This window comes from Lactuca sativa, chromosome 8 (assembly GCF_002870075.4).
Source record: "Lactuca sativa cultivar Salinas chromosome 8, Lsat_Salinas_v11, whole genome shotgun sequence".
Taxonomy (NCBI): Eukaryota; Viridiplantae; Streptophyta; class Magnoliopsida; order Asterales; family Asteraceae; genus Lactuca; species Lactuca sativa.
In genome coordinates, this window is record NC_056630.2 from 283,501,720 (window position 1) to 283,517,754 (window position 16,035).

The following is a 16,035-nucleotide window of genomic DNA, read 5'->3' on the forward strand; positions in this document are numbered from 1 at the left end:
TCCATCACCTCTCACAAGTGTTCCTGGTGTTGCACCTTGGTCTTGCAGTAGACCAGAATATCATCTATGAATACTATCACCAACCAATCCAACATCGGCTTGTAAAACCCAATCATGAGATCCATGAACACTGTTGGTGCATTGGTGAGCCCGAATGGCATCACTACGAACTCGTAATGACCATAAAGAGTCCTGAAGGTCGTCTTTTGCACATGATCGTCCCTGACCCTCATCTGATGGTACCCTGATCACAAATTTATCTTGGAAAACCAAGATGCACCCTGAAGCTAGTCAAATAAGTGGTTGATCCTCAGGAGTGGGTTGCGGTTCTTCACCGTTAGCTTATTCAACTCCCAGTAGTCAATGTACATCCTGTATGAACTGTCTTTCTTCTTCACGAACAGGATCGGTGCTCCTGATGGTGAGCTACTCCGCTGAATAAATCCCTTGTCTAGTAGCTCCTGAAGCTGCATAGACAACTCCTATATCTCTGGTGGTGCAAAGTGATACAGTTCCTTGGCTATTGGACCCACTCCAGGAACCAGATCAATCTAGAACTTAACTTTCCTCTCGAGAGGCACACCTATCAATTCCTCAGGAAACACATCGAGGAAATCCCGAACAATGGCACCTCACTCAATGTCATCGTGCCCTCAACTCGAGTATCTGCCACATAAGCCAAGAACACTAAACAACCCTATTGCATATATCTCCTAGGTCTCGTAGCTGAACATAGAGTCGGCCCATGCAAAGTTCCCTCTCCAGGAATAACCAGTTCTCCCCTACTTGGGGCTCGAACTCTCACTAGCTGGTGCTCACAGTCATTCATTTCCCCATTGGGGCCTAACCAATCCATCTCGACAATAACCTTCCATCCTCGCAGAGGAATCGACACCAAATCAATGGAGTATCTCTCTCTAAACATAATCAGGAGACACCATAAGCTCCATAATCCCCACCTTCATTGTACCAAACATCACAAGAGTAGCATCCAAGATACCACAAGTAACCTCGGCCGCAATAAACTTGCACAGTCTCTCATCGATCGGTTTTGTGCCTGAGCCATAACCAGAACCAGAGCCAGAGCCAAAACCTCATCCTCGAGTGATCATCACCATACTCATACTGAAATATAAACATACAAAAAATCAGCATAATATCGAGGGAACTTCACAACATACAGATCTCCATAGAGTCTTTACATATGTTATTGTATCAAGTACATATCTTATGCTTCTAGTAGTACGGATCCAATACTACCTTTCACACCTATCTGTATCTTCCTCAAGAGTCGTCCTAATTCCTCTAAGTCACCATACTAGAACTATATACCAATCTTATGCTAAATAGCATACATATCCTAGACTTTCCTAGGAATCCTCAACTTTAACCTCTCACAATACCGAGAACCTCAATCAACACCGTTGGTTGCCTTACGCATGGAAATTATATACAAAAATGGAATCATAAAGAGTGTCAAATGATGATTCTACCCTAAGTCCACAACCAATAAAAGAACATGAAATGAGACTAAATAAATCATTCTAGGGCTATATGATCCTAATTGTATACAACTTTAAAAACATACACTTAGCAATTCATTGAGCCAATATCAATCCCAAGTAATACATCATCCAATCGTCCTAGGCTATAAGGCATCACACAGATCAAGTAATTCTATCATATGATTCCTGAAGGTATCCTTAGCCTTAATCTAGCATGCAATTCATATATTAAGCATACTGATCATAATACATAGGTATGTGTAATTTGGGAAACACTTACTTGACCTTGGCTGATAGCATGCATCACACCCTTTTTTCTTAGAAAAAATCTTGTTAGAAATTAAAATTCTTTTTTCTTTTGAAAAGATTATCATTTGCTCAGTGTGAGTTCTGACACACCCGAAAGTGTGCCTGAATCCCTCAAACCAAGGCTCTGATACCAACTTGTAACAATCCAAAAATCGTGATAATTTTTTCATCTAAAAATCAATAGTTTCAATCACCAAATAAATCCATTGTACAATACCTAAAATATTAGAGTAATAGTATCCAAAAGTGCAGAAATCATGAGGGTAGGTTGTTGTGCCATCATGTCGGGCTCTTCCTTTTTGTACCGAAAATACCTAAAATCATAAACATAAACTATAAGCATAAAGCTTATGAGTTTCCCCAAAATACCACATACCAAACGTATATACCGGGCCTAACACTGGGGTATATTCCAACCCAATAAACAAATGTGGGCCCAGCCCTGGGTTTATTTCAACCTGATCATACAATAGTGGGCCTAGTCCTGGGGTTTATTTCAACCCGATCATACCATAATGGGCCCCTCCATGAGGTTTATTTCAACCCAATTATACAATAATGGGCCCCACCTTGGAGTTTATTGTTGGGTTTTAAGCATTCTAACACTCCTAGGTGTACATGCAACCCAAAATACCTTGGATCTATGTTTTCTTTATTATACATGCAAATATGAATATTCCAAGGTATTACTCTAACTAGCATACAATCTTTTGATACTTGGGTAATATAAAACTAGATAGAATACATACCTTGTTGATGTAGCTTGACTCCATGTAGCTCGAGAGCCTAGTGCCCCAAGTGTGACACCTCAAATGGTTCACACAACATCACCAACACATGGAAGAACCATGAGAAGAAGACACTCATGCTTAAATCGGCTAGCCCTCATATATGTATCACTAGTGCCTATTTCTTAAGCTAAAGGGGTCCTTATATAGTGTGCACATTAGGGTTACACCATGTAACCCATGACTTTACCCATTCCTTATGCTCCATGGTTTTAACCTCCATGGAGTATCCATGGGTCACCACATGGGTTAAACCCAACATCAAGAATCATGGATCATAAGCCCACATATATAAGAATGAATATTTAAACAGTCAATCTGTCACACCCCCGAACCAGACGGCGGAAACATCCGAGGGCTGTTGTGACTCAATTGAATACCATCACAGTGAATATACATGAAACATAACATCATTCATCATCATGCATTGAAATAGTACAACTGGTAGTGTTTACATTTAGTACATTGTTTCATAACATTACATTTCCAAAAAGTAGATTGTTCGATACTAGTTAAACAAACAACAAGACATCAATGAGTACATTTTTCCCTTCGATTTACCTGTTACCTGAGAATACAAGTATTTTGAAAAACGTCAACATATGAAATGTTGGTGAGTTCATAAGTAATGTTTGAAATATAATGTTTTGTATTGTTTTGAAAACCACCAGAAAATCCGATATTTTCTGAAAAGAGTATCGTGTAAAAAGTGTGAAGATCCGTAAGTATGCTTGTTTGTTTCTATAAATGTAAAAAAAATTGCTAGACTTGGTATGCATCTTGTAGGTGTATGAATTGAAAACCCTAGGAAAACCCGATGTTTTCCTAATACTTTGAAATACGCATTTTATATTTTGTTATACCGTTGTGATGTGTGTATTCGATAATTCCAGGTGACATTGGATTAATTATGGATTGTGAATTGTTATAAACACGCATTAATGAAAACGACTAGTTTACAACTATACAAACGACCCCTTAGGCGTAGTCCATACTATTCACTTAATCCAACCACCCTAACTACTCATAGCCCCACAACCGAGGAGAAAAGAGGGTGCGAAGCCCCCGCTATTTCCATAAGTCGTTCAAGGCTATCGTGAATGCGAAAGGCCCTTGGCCCGACTCGCATTGGTGAATTCTCGACTTTGCTAGCAGTACCAAAAGACCCTTGGGGCCCAACAGCACAAAAGCCATTGAAAGTCCTTTTACATGGAATTAGGTCATGTAAGACCCAACAACATGTAAGCGAGTTTCCTTCGGGCTTAAAGATCATGTCATTGGGCTAGCTAGGCCCAACAAGCACGATTTGAAACTTTCGGGCCCAAAGATGGTTTATCGACGTCTGGTGAATTCCCGCGTGTGTATTGACTTCCCGTAATTTCAGCGTGTGTATTGTAGTATCGTCGTGTCTAGATTTTTGATTCATTATTGATTCGAGACCGAATCAATTCGTTTGGTAACGATTTTTGGTGTTGAAGGTGTATTATGTTTCGTCAGTAGTCGTGGTACTAGTATTTCATCATGACGGATTTATTGTTTAAAACATTAGAATTTTACTTTTTGTAGCCCCTTTCTTGTGGATAAATTTACACTTTTGACCCTTTGTATAAAATAATTTCCATTTTAGTCCTTAAACCATTTTTCTTGACACTTTAGTATCAAAACTTGTTGAAAATGTATTTTTCAGCTCAAATTTATTTGAAAAATAGTTTTAGTCCCTCAGAATGAAGTTTTCTCAGCTGAAACCTCTATTTTCGAAACTTTTACACTTTTGGCCCAAAATAGATATTTTTTGCATCTTTGGTCCCTTTTAAATATGAAAAGTATTTTTAACCCTTGAAATGGACTTGGAGCACTAGTAGTCCCCTGTTTTACAGAAAAGTACAGTTTCAGCCCCTCTAATTTGAAAATCTCGCAATTTGGGCTTTATTGGGCCGAAAATTCATTTTTGGCCCATTATGTTTAAAAATTCACATTTTAATCCTTCAAGAGAGTAAATTTCTAAAAAATACATTTTTGAAACTGTTTTGACTCATCTCAACCATCAGAATTTGCATTTTGTCATTTTAGGCCCTTCGAATTTATATTTTCAACATTTTGAGCCCAAAAATGGGTTTTTAGCCCAAAAATGTTCATATTAACCAACTTGGTTATTTCTCTAGAAATGATTTGTGTGTAATAATATGATTTATACTTGTTTCATACAACCTAATGTAAATCTCGGTTTTAAGGACTTTTTGACTAGATCCAACACCACAATCACATAAGAACATATATATAAACATAGAAATCACACAAGGCATACATATACTCATAGATCTACACATTTGCTTGTATTCCCCCCCCCCCCCCACAAAACTTATAAAAACCGAAAAATAGGGGGTATGAAGCTCACGTTTGGGTGTGGTTTCAGCCTTTAGAAGAAGTGAGAAGAAAGTTTGGCCTTAGTACCTCTCCTTGGAAGATCTCGAACTTAGAGAGTTTCTAGGAGAGTGATCAAGGTTTTTACATGGATTAGAAAAATATTTTGATAAAACAAAGTACCAAAATCATAGATCCTAACTTGATCTTACCTTAGGTGAAGAATTTGTGAAGATATCTCCTTGAAAGCTCCTTAGATCTCGAAATTTTTGGAGGAGAAATGAGAGAGTTTCTTGAGAGAAAAAGATGAGTGAAATGTGTGTGTATGTGCTTGAAATCGGCCGAGAGCAAGAGAAAGAGAAGGAGAAAGGAATGGCTAAGCTTGGAAGTATGTGAGTGCATGGATGTTTGAGTTCTCATGAATGGGTGTCCCATAGATAATGGTGAGGTGTCACTCACAAGTCAACTCCTCTTTCTCTTGGGCTTGGACCGAGAATGGGGAGAGTGAGGGGAGGTTTTTGGGCTTTTTGCCCTTAAGCCCATGTTATAGTTAGGTTGAATGATTTTTGGCCCTATAAAAATATAAGTGTGATTTTTTTATGCTTTATTAGGCTAGATTAGGTTAATTATGGTCCAAAATGGTTCATATAATTAATCTATTTCATTCTAGGCCCAATATGGCCCAAAATATTGAATTAAATGGAAATGGGTCCAATTAGAGCCCATTTAAGAGTTCTAAACCCAAGATGGTCAAATTGGAAGCTTATTGGTCCATTGGGCCCAATAAGGAAATCCTAGTCCAAAAGTGGACTTAAACAAGAATTTCTAGGGTTTCCAATTGCCTATTGACTACTTGAAATGCTTGCATGGTGTATTTGATTGAATTTTTGTTGTCATAAAGTAAGCATCATACATGCTCTTAAGTCTTTGATTCATAATTTTACTCAATTGTTGTAGTTACAAGGCACAAAATTTCTAGTTGTGACACAATCCCCATATATTTAATTAGTCTCTTTTGATCACTAAATTAAGTCCAAATTAATTCTTGATCAATACTAATTAAATAACATTATTTCATATTAATATATTAGAACTTATAATATATTAATATGTCACAAATGTCCTTTTCTCACAAAACGGTCTATCCAAATGTTCCGATGCCATGCAACCCAAATGGACCATGCCGAGTTGGGTCAAGTACATACCAATTATAGTTATGGTATTAGACACTAATCCAACAATCTCCGACTTGGATAAGTCTAAAACTATTATTGAGTATGACTTTAAAACCTAACTGAACATCGTAGCTCTCAGAAGCCGCTATCGAACTCTGACCTTGTGACAACCGTCAATTTTCAGTCAAGTCAAAGTCAACTAAAGTCAACAAGTCAAACCGGTCAACTCGATTTGCCCGTAGGTACTAGAGTTTACGTTATGTAATTTCTAGACAACTCGCTATTCTAATGAGAGATCATAAATCGAAAAGTGCGTACATCTAGATCTCCTTAACCTAAAACAGTGGTACGTGGCGAGCCAAACCGATAAAACAATGTTACATACTCATCGGGAGTATGCAAGATCCTTAAACAAGGTTTAACGGGGTTTACGGACCTTGCATTGCAAAGCCGGACACTCACATTCGTCACACACAAAACCGCTCTCAATCGTTTTCACTCCATCTCTTCTTATCGAGAATCTCTCCCAAATCTCTCTAAGTATGTGAAATCTCTCCCAAATATCTCTTTGTATGAGAAATCTCTCCAAGAATGTCAAATCTCTCCCAAATCTCTCTAAGTATGTGAAATCTCTCCCAAATATCTCTTTGTATGAGAAATCTCTCCAAGAATGTCAAATCTCTCCCAAATCTCTCTAAGTATGTGAAATCTCTCCCAAATATCTCTTTGTATGAGAAATCTCTCCAAGAATGTCAAATCTCTCCCAAATCTCTCTAAGTATGTGAAATCTCTCCCAAATATCTCTTTATATGAGAAATCTCTCCAAGAATGTCAAATGTCTCCCAAATCTCTCTAAGTATGTGAAATCTCTCCCAAATATCTCTTTATATGAGAAATCTCTCCAAGAATGTCAAATCTCTCCCAAATCTCTCTCGAAATCTCTCTCAACTTTCTATAATCATTCGGGGCATTCCGACCCTTGAATTTGGCGAAAACAGCCCAAAAACGGAAGTCTACGCGAAAAACGGACTTAAGGAGCCGAAACCCCTCTTAGGACCCGAAAGTCTTCTTAGGACCCGAACCCTTCTGAGCCAAAGGCTGCTGAACCGAACCTCACTCAAAGAACCGAACCCGAAGGTCCTCTCGGGCCCAAACCTCGCATGCCACACCCGAACCCGAACCTTCGGTCCATTTCGGATCATGGTGCCCTCGGTCTAATTCGCTTCTGACCCTTCGGACCGAGCCTTCGGACTGACCCTTCGCCTCTCGCTTCCTCTCCCCCCCTTCGCTTCGCGCCTAGCTGCATTAGGGACCGAACCTCGGCCTAGGACCGAGAGGTCTCGCTGGAATGACCTTTTCTCCCGGTTTTCGACTAATTTCGCGTTTAGGCCCGTTTTTAATTGTTTTAACACGGGGTTTTCACACAAAACTTTATTTTAACATATAAGGACCCATAATTATTAAATTATCATTTTTTTAAGGATAAAACCTTATCCAAAAGAGTGGGTGAAGTACAAAGGTGGAGTGTTGACTTTCCTTTATTCTATGACACAAGCAACCACTCCCATACCCACTCCATGTCACTATTCACCACCAGCCCATCCCTAGTCACTTCATAAGTCCTTTCTCATTATTTTCAGTCATGCCCACGTTTTTAGGGCTGGTCACTCAACCTCTCTCCTCATTTTTCTTTCAATTACTCTCATTTCACCAAAGATCCAACTCCAACTTTTTCCTCAAACTTTTCTCTCTAATTCGAGATCCCAAGGCTGATCATCAAGTGTTCTTCCACTCTTGGTAAGTATAATTTATCCTCCTTGTGATTATTGCACTTCATTCTACTCAAATCATTGATTGCTTACACAAACTCCATAACTATGATGCTAGATTCTCGAAAATCTTCAAGGCATCTCCAAGTGTTCTTGAGTTAAACACTTCCATTCTTCAACAATAATCTACTGAAATCACTTAAGGTGAGTTCATACCCCTACATTTTCATGTTTTCTCAAGTTTTTAGGGGGGGAATACAAGTAAAACACCAAGAACAAAACTAAACTTTTCTAACAGCCTTCATCAGAAAAGTTCAACTCCATTCACGGACTGTTTTTTACAACTTAATCATTTTTGTTTGCAAAACGGTTTTAGGTGTAAGTAGTTCCAGTTATTATCTTTAAAATGACTACTTGCACATCTCCATACGATTTTTCTACAATTTATGGTGATTTTTACAAAACTGCCTATCATTTCAAACACCAATCCGGACCAGTCTGTGATTATGGACTATTTCACCCAAGTTGGAGGTTATTAAAAATCATGATAAAAATTATGAGTAAACTAGACACATTTTGGGAACTCTCAGAATTTACGGATTTAGTTTTCGACTTCGTATGATTTTTCTATGACTTTTCTAAAACAGTGCAGAAAGGTTTAATTTAGTTAACATCATATAACTTTCATAACACTTTGTATTATGTTGAGCAAAGTGTATAATAATAAGTTCTAAGTATTGAATGTGTTTCTTTGTTAATTTTATCATCATAAACTGAAAATTTGTCATTCATAATAAGAATATTCATTCATTTGGAACACGTATATTAAGCTATAACAAGCATAGTTTATGGATTCATAGCACAAATGCGTTTCATAAAAGAGTTCTTATACATTACAAACGTTTTGGATAAACTATAATAGGTATAGTTTATGTATCATTTACTTCTCAAACTTTTTACCAAAGGTTTTCAGTTTAGATCACGTAAATCTGTTAATGAATAAATTTGTGAGTCATTCGCTTCGAGTTACTTCCAAAGTAACCAAATCAAAAAGTTCTGTAAGTTGTAACCAGAGTCTCTTGTAGGGAGAACGTGATAGTTGTGTATAGATCTATATTGGGTTTGACAAACCCACACCAGAGCTGCTTGCAACAGCTAGACCGGCAGGTCTGTGGTGACAAGTGTCATTTCAGTTTCGCGACGCCTGAAGAACGTCGCAATTGCGAGGCCGTCTAAGTCAAGTATGGTTATGATAGCTCACATGTGTTATTAACAAATCATAAGATTTACGGGTTCTAACTATAAAATAGCGAGTTATGTCTATTTAGCTCACTGAAATTACTTTATGTATGGAAAAATACTTGTACGACTTCATATTAAAAAGGGTTTTATGTTCATTTAAAATCACTTTTTATATCAATTACAAATATCGTTGTATATTTTCAGTCTTAGTATTTAAGACTACACACCATTCATTACGAGAGTTTTTCTCAAATCAGAAAGGGTTTTACGCCAATTTGAAAACACTTTTATATCTTTAAGTATGACAAATACTTGTACTTTTTCGGTACTGGCATTTAGGACCACATAACTTTTATAAGGAAAATATTGGATTTTTCTTGGCAACATACATCTCTTTACAAAGACCGATTTTTAAACTCTTACTATCAAAAGCTTATGAACTCACCAACCTTTGTGTTGACACTTTTCAAAACTACTTGTATTCTCAGGAATTCAGTGAAAACAGGAAATCAACAACGTTTTGAGGATGGGACGATAAATCGTCAAACAGTTCATTTTGTATCATAATATAATTGATTCGAATCATGTAAACATATACTTTGGTGTAACTTTTTCAATTATATTTATGATGGTTGTATTTACTTTGAGCACTATTATACTCGTTGTGATACTCTACATGAAGTCCTCCACCCCCGGACGTTTCTGCCATCCTTGGTTTGGGGGTGTGACAGATTGGTATCAAAGCATTGTTTATAGTGAACTCAGTATATCGAACCACATAAGATATACAAACTATAAATGCATTGGGACTAAAAGTCTCTGATTTAAAGTTTTCAAAACAATCATACTTTTAGAAATAAATAATTTCCTATTAAAAGTATACATGCATGCATACATATTAAGGTCATCATCATTCCCGAACAAAACAAAAGTAACGATTGTTGAATATCATAGGTAAGTAGAGTTCATACCGCTCACAAGACCTTGTAAATTAGGTTCGTGAGTATGCGTTGGTGCTACTCTATTCTAGGCGTAAGCATGACATTGTGATTTAAGCAGATATACTAAACAAGAGATCTAGTTGCTATCAAAACTTTTCCATGCACAGATGTGAGGTAAACCTACATCTAGGTCAAAAATTTTCACCAAAACCCGAATTACTACAGTCATATTAACAAGATGGGCTTAGGACATACCTAACAGACTCGAAGGTCTACTTAGCCTTAATTATATAACTAAGCATACATCAATTGGTCATAATAAGGACCTAGCTTGGGTCAAGTATAAGGGTTCACTTGGATACAGAACTACTAAAAATTCACGGGTTTACCATATAAAGACTCCCGTTATGAATTGTTTTCAGAACGCCCTTAACGACCGAATTACGTTACAAATCGATATAAGATAAAACTTAGTTAGAAACTCGCGACGTATAGCCATTCTAAAAACTCATTATCATCTCACCCTTAAACATTTTGTTGAGAAGTTCCTTCTTCATAGACTTATGGGTGCGATCATACCAACACTAATACACCGGGTCCCATCAAAACTCCTCAGCCAAGCGTGTTTGGACACACATGATTCTAAGATGAGTAAAGCTTAACGCCCGTATGAAACCTACTCCTACCCACTGCTGTAACTCCATTTCAAGAATGTTAGCGGGAACACTAGGAATAGTACAGTCATGTGCAAAAATTTATATGCGTAAATATAAATCGTAAGGATGCACTTAAGATAATCATTTCCACTAACGAAGACGTTTTTCATCGTGAAACAGAGCTATGTCTTCACCAAGAGGAAACCAACCAACTAGTAAGGCGCCAACTCTGCAGATAGACGCTGCTACTTTTCAGGCTGCAGTCACGGCAGCCGTGACAGCCGTCATGGCGCAATTTGACGCTAACAACGCCAGCAGGAGTGGAAGCGGTAATAACAATACAGATTGTGGTAACAATCAGGAGCACCAACAGGTGCCTGCCAGCGAAAATACCTTGGGCCATAAACCTACGAGCAAGAAGCGAAAGTTCTGGACCAAAAAGAAGTGTAACCTATCTCAAAAACTTGCTGGAAGAAAGCAATCCGTAGCTGCACCGGCCACTATAACGGCAATCACGACGAACGCTGAGACACTAGCCACGGGGTCTACCACCCATACGTCGGCCAGACCATATGAGGGATCACACCCAAAGTGTGTCAAGTGTGGTTTCCATCACCATGGGGCTTGCCGAGAGATACACTGTAAAAACTGCAACAGGAAAGGGCATACCGCCCGTTTCTGTAGGACCCCGACGCAGTACATCACTTCAACACCCATTACCAAAGTAATTCCAGTGTGCTTCCTATGTGGCGAAGTGGGACACTTCAAGAGAAACTGTCAAACTGAGAGGAATGACGGGGAAACCAGAGGAGTATAGCAAACGAACCAGCAACGGTAATAGGGAACCATATTAGGACTTTTGTAATGTTCCAACGACAAAAACGTTTAAGTACCATATATTTGTAATGAATTTGGTATGCTTGCTAAAGTCTCTGTCTTTCTAAAAGTAGTTAAAATACTCTCTCGTTCAAATCAAACCAAAGACATTCATATATGATCTTAGGATCATTACCTGTAAGATGTGATGACTTTGTACATACATCGGGGTTAATTATAATCAAAATACTGAAGTCTTGAAACAAATAAGTCCATCATGACTCCTATTTCGTGTCTAGTAGTAAGAATTGAGTGGGGCCACCCACTCGACAATTTCACCAACATCAACTTACATACGACGTTCATATACCGCTCGATCGTAGGGAGACCTATCAGGGATCATGATATCAAGTATCATTACTGGCTATCGAAACACACCCATTACCAGTGCTAGACACTATGGTATGAATCATCTACAATAATGATAACATCAAACAAAATGGATCACCCTAAAAAGAAACACAAGATACTCTATCACTCTAGTGATCTCTTTTTGCGAATACAGCTTAACTCATGTTATCTAAAAAGATATTGTTGTCATCATCCAATTTTCATTGACATAGCCCTCATCTTCCCGATTTAATGTCTACAAAAGGACCCTTTACCTAACTCACCGAATATCGGAATCTCTGTCTCCCATAAACGCGTCCAACATGGACCTCCGGGTCATCTCTCACTGCGAAACTCCAAAACACGCACCAGAAGGGTGTTATACTTCCCGAAACCTTATCACATGTATTGACAAGAGACCTTCGGGAATGTCACGCATGTAGCAGACAAGGTTCAAGCACAGAAGCTTGGGACGGATACGGTTAGTCTACCACTACTACGTGTATATGCGAGGATAATGTATAATTAAGATTCTACGGACATTGGATGTGTGCTTCTGCCCTAATTCCTGTTCCATGTCTGGTTGTGGATTTGAGGCAGAGTCCCCCATCCAAATGTCTTGCCAATCTTAAGCACATACGACCTATATGTGCAAGTTAATGATAGATGGACCACGTACGAGTCCTGCCATGAACTTCGGGCCAAGGTTGCCCAGGAGGGCGAGTGAATGTTCTACTATCCAAAAAGGTCTAGTCGCGAAAACCAAACCCACATGCTTCCTACCGAGCTACAAGAACTGTCAGGTCAAACCTGTCGAACTACTCAACAATGAAATTGAAGAACCAAGCTTCTGACCCTGGAAAACTCCGGTCTTATTCTTTAAATAGAGAGGCAAATTGCTCGTAGTTCCATCGACTTCAGAGGCTCGGCAATATCTCCAATAGAAACCTTTACTATCTACCTCACATAGACGAATAGGCTGACCAACCGTGAGGAACGGAGTACCCTTCAGGAATTGGATCTGAGATCTAAATATCACCGGTCGCGAGTATTGGAGAAGGATGTCCGAGGACAATCCTCCAAATTTGATGCGGACGCTGCAAGTCCGTAGTGATCCTGTTGGGTAGCGTATGAATTATTTTGTATTGCGTCATTGGGCTCAGTTTATAGTCCAGTTTTGCACTCTGGTTTGGGCCTGTCCAACCGTGAGCTTGTAGGGTTTACTATATAATAATGTGCTTGCATGCATATTAGGTTAACGTTTTGATAGATCGACTGATAGCTTACAGAATACTTTCTTTCATCGTTCTTGTAAACCTTTTAATCCTCTACAGTTGTAGTTCTTCATCGAGCTCTTCTGAGGATTGTTTATAATCATTCGACATTGTTCGATCCATTCTTGAGTTGTTTACTGTTTTTGTGTTCTTGCTGTTTGCTCTTTATTTTACCTGTTTAAGATCTAATCGATCTTCAAGTTAGAATTTTAACTTATCAATTGGTATCAGAGCAGGAGGCTGTGTAATTGATACACTTCTTTTCTGTGAAAAAGGTTACGATTAGGGTTATTCCGCAATTACTGATATTTATTGAGCCGTCATCTCATTATTGACGTATCTCGATATTTATTGTTTTGCCCTAATTTGATTTATTACAAGTCTGATCTTTGAACAGGTTATTCGATCATTATGGACGAGTCGCAATCGAATCCCATCAATATTTCGAACAACATTGGATCAACAACAAAGATTCCCATCCTGTACACCCATGATTATGAAGTCTGGGCGCATCACTTTGAAGATTATGTTATAGGATCTGAGGATAATGGATACCTCATCTGGGAAGCAATCATTAATGGACCGTTTTCTCATTCTGCAACGTCAAGGATTATTAAAACTCAAAAGGAGTATAATGATCTTCTAAAAGATGTTAAAGATATTGCGCAAGATGAAAAAGATAAATTTCAGTGCAATATCAAGGCGTTAAGATTGATCAGATTGCCCTTCAGTCCGACACTTTCAGGCTGGTGAGTTCATGCACGACGGCAAAAGAGATATGGGACAGGTTACGTGAACTGTGCTCTACAGACGAAGATCTAGAACATTCTATTCAAACATTACTCTTGTCTGAGTTTGGTGAATTCAGGCAAGGAACCGAAGAAACTGTGACCCAAACGTTAGATCACTTCAACCATCTTCTTAGCAAGATGATCAAACATGACATTGAAAGGAAGCTTATTGAGCAGAAGGTTACATTTTTGAACGGTCTCAGATCCAAGTGGAGAGCAGTTGTGTCCACAGTTAAAGCCCACGAGCAATTTAAATCATATTCCTTGGCGAAACTGGTGGGCATTCTCAAATCTCAGGAGAAGATTGTGTTGCAGGAGAAGAATGTGGTTTCAAGCCTAGGTTCGTTAGCCCTCCTGTCCAAAAGTAAATCTGTAATGGAGGACGAAGACCTCAACTTGGAGGATTATGACCTCACGTCTGAGGATTATGCTATGATGGTGTCCAACCCCAAGAGGTTCATCAAAAAGAGATTTCCCTCCAACAAAAACCGAAACTGGCAGGGGAGTTATAGTTCTGAAAAGGTTAGTAATGAACCGAAGGTTGAGGAGTCTAAAAAGGAACCGAAGGCAGAAGGTGATTCTGGAGTAAGCTGTTACTATTGTGGTGGAAAGAACCACTATGCAAAGGATTGTGTCCTTAAAAAGATGGCTGAAAAGGATGAGGAAAAGGATGAAGAAGCTTTGTTGCAGAAAAAGATGGATGAAATTAGGAAGAAGAAATCTACCGCTAACCCTTCTATGAATGCGTTAATTGTGCAGGGTTCGGTTGCTGATGACGAGTTCGGTGGCGTAGAAGTTTGGTCAACCGACTCTGAAGATGATGAATTGAGGAAGCCTTCTCATGGAAAGGCTTATGTGGCTAAAGAAGAGAGAAGTGGAGGAAGATGCTTGATGGTGTCTGACGTATCTCAGATGAGGGGATACAACACTGATGGTGGGAATGATGAACCGAAGGAGCAACAGGATATGTGCTTTACAGCTAAGCCACTCAGCGTGCAGTTCAATGAACTTGACGAACTGATCAAGCAGGTACAATCCATCTTTGTCTCATTTAAAGTCCCACAAAGCTCATATGAAAAGGAATTAAAAAGTGTTAATTCAAGAATATCTCATTTAGATAGTAGTCTAACTCAAACTCGAGTCACCAATTCTAACCTAACTGATCAATTAAGCAGGTTGTCTTCGAAGAGTGAGGAACGCCGCATGTGGATTGAACTGAAGGAGTCGGAATTAATCAAAACAAAAGATGAAAACATTTATTTACAGAGAGACAATTTAAAGTTGTTGAAACAGCGAAATGTTTTTTGTTTAATTGCCAAACGTCTTTACACTAATATTACTCAGCTTCATTTGGATTGTGAAATAGGACAAAATATTCATCGCATGATTTTACCTTTCCTTGAATTTAAGGAGGATGAAATTGATGCTGAAGCGTATAATTGTGAGAGTGTTATTTCATCTGAGGACGTTAATCTGACGTACATGTATGGACTGGACAAAATAGAATCTTTCATTAAATCCAAGGACCATAAAGACATGCTTAAAAACCTTTTGGATGAAAATGATAAACTGAAATTGAGAACCGAAACCATACAAAAATTTGATTCTTTAAACGCCAACTTGAGTTCAGAAAATAAAATTGATGTTGAAAATGCATCTGAGCTTAATGAGGACGATAATATGAGTGAAATTTCTGTAGAGGACACGGTTGACTGCTCAGAATTTGTAAAAAACGAACCCGAAGACCACAAGAATCTAATTTCAGAAAATTCAGTAGAGTTCGCTCGTTTGTCACAACAAAAGTCCCCGATTCTTGCAGAGAAGGCCATAGTATATCAAAAGGTTAGAACCACTCCAAATCAGGTATACAAGGTCACAGGCGTAACCGAACATCAGACTGCTGAACTCACAACTATTGTAAACGAAGACAATGCTGATGGCTGCGATGAGTTCTTTTGGTCAGCTCCAATCGATAATGCTGATGAAACAGTAGGTTTGTCTGAAAGGACCTCATGGAA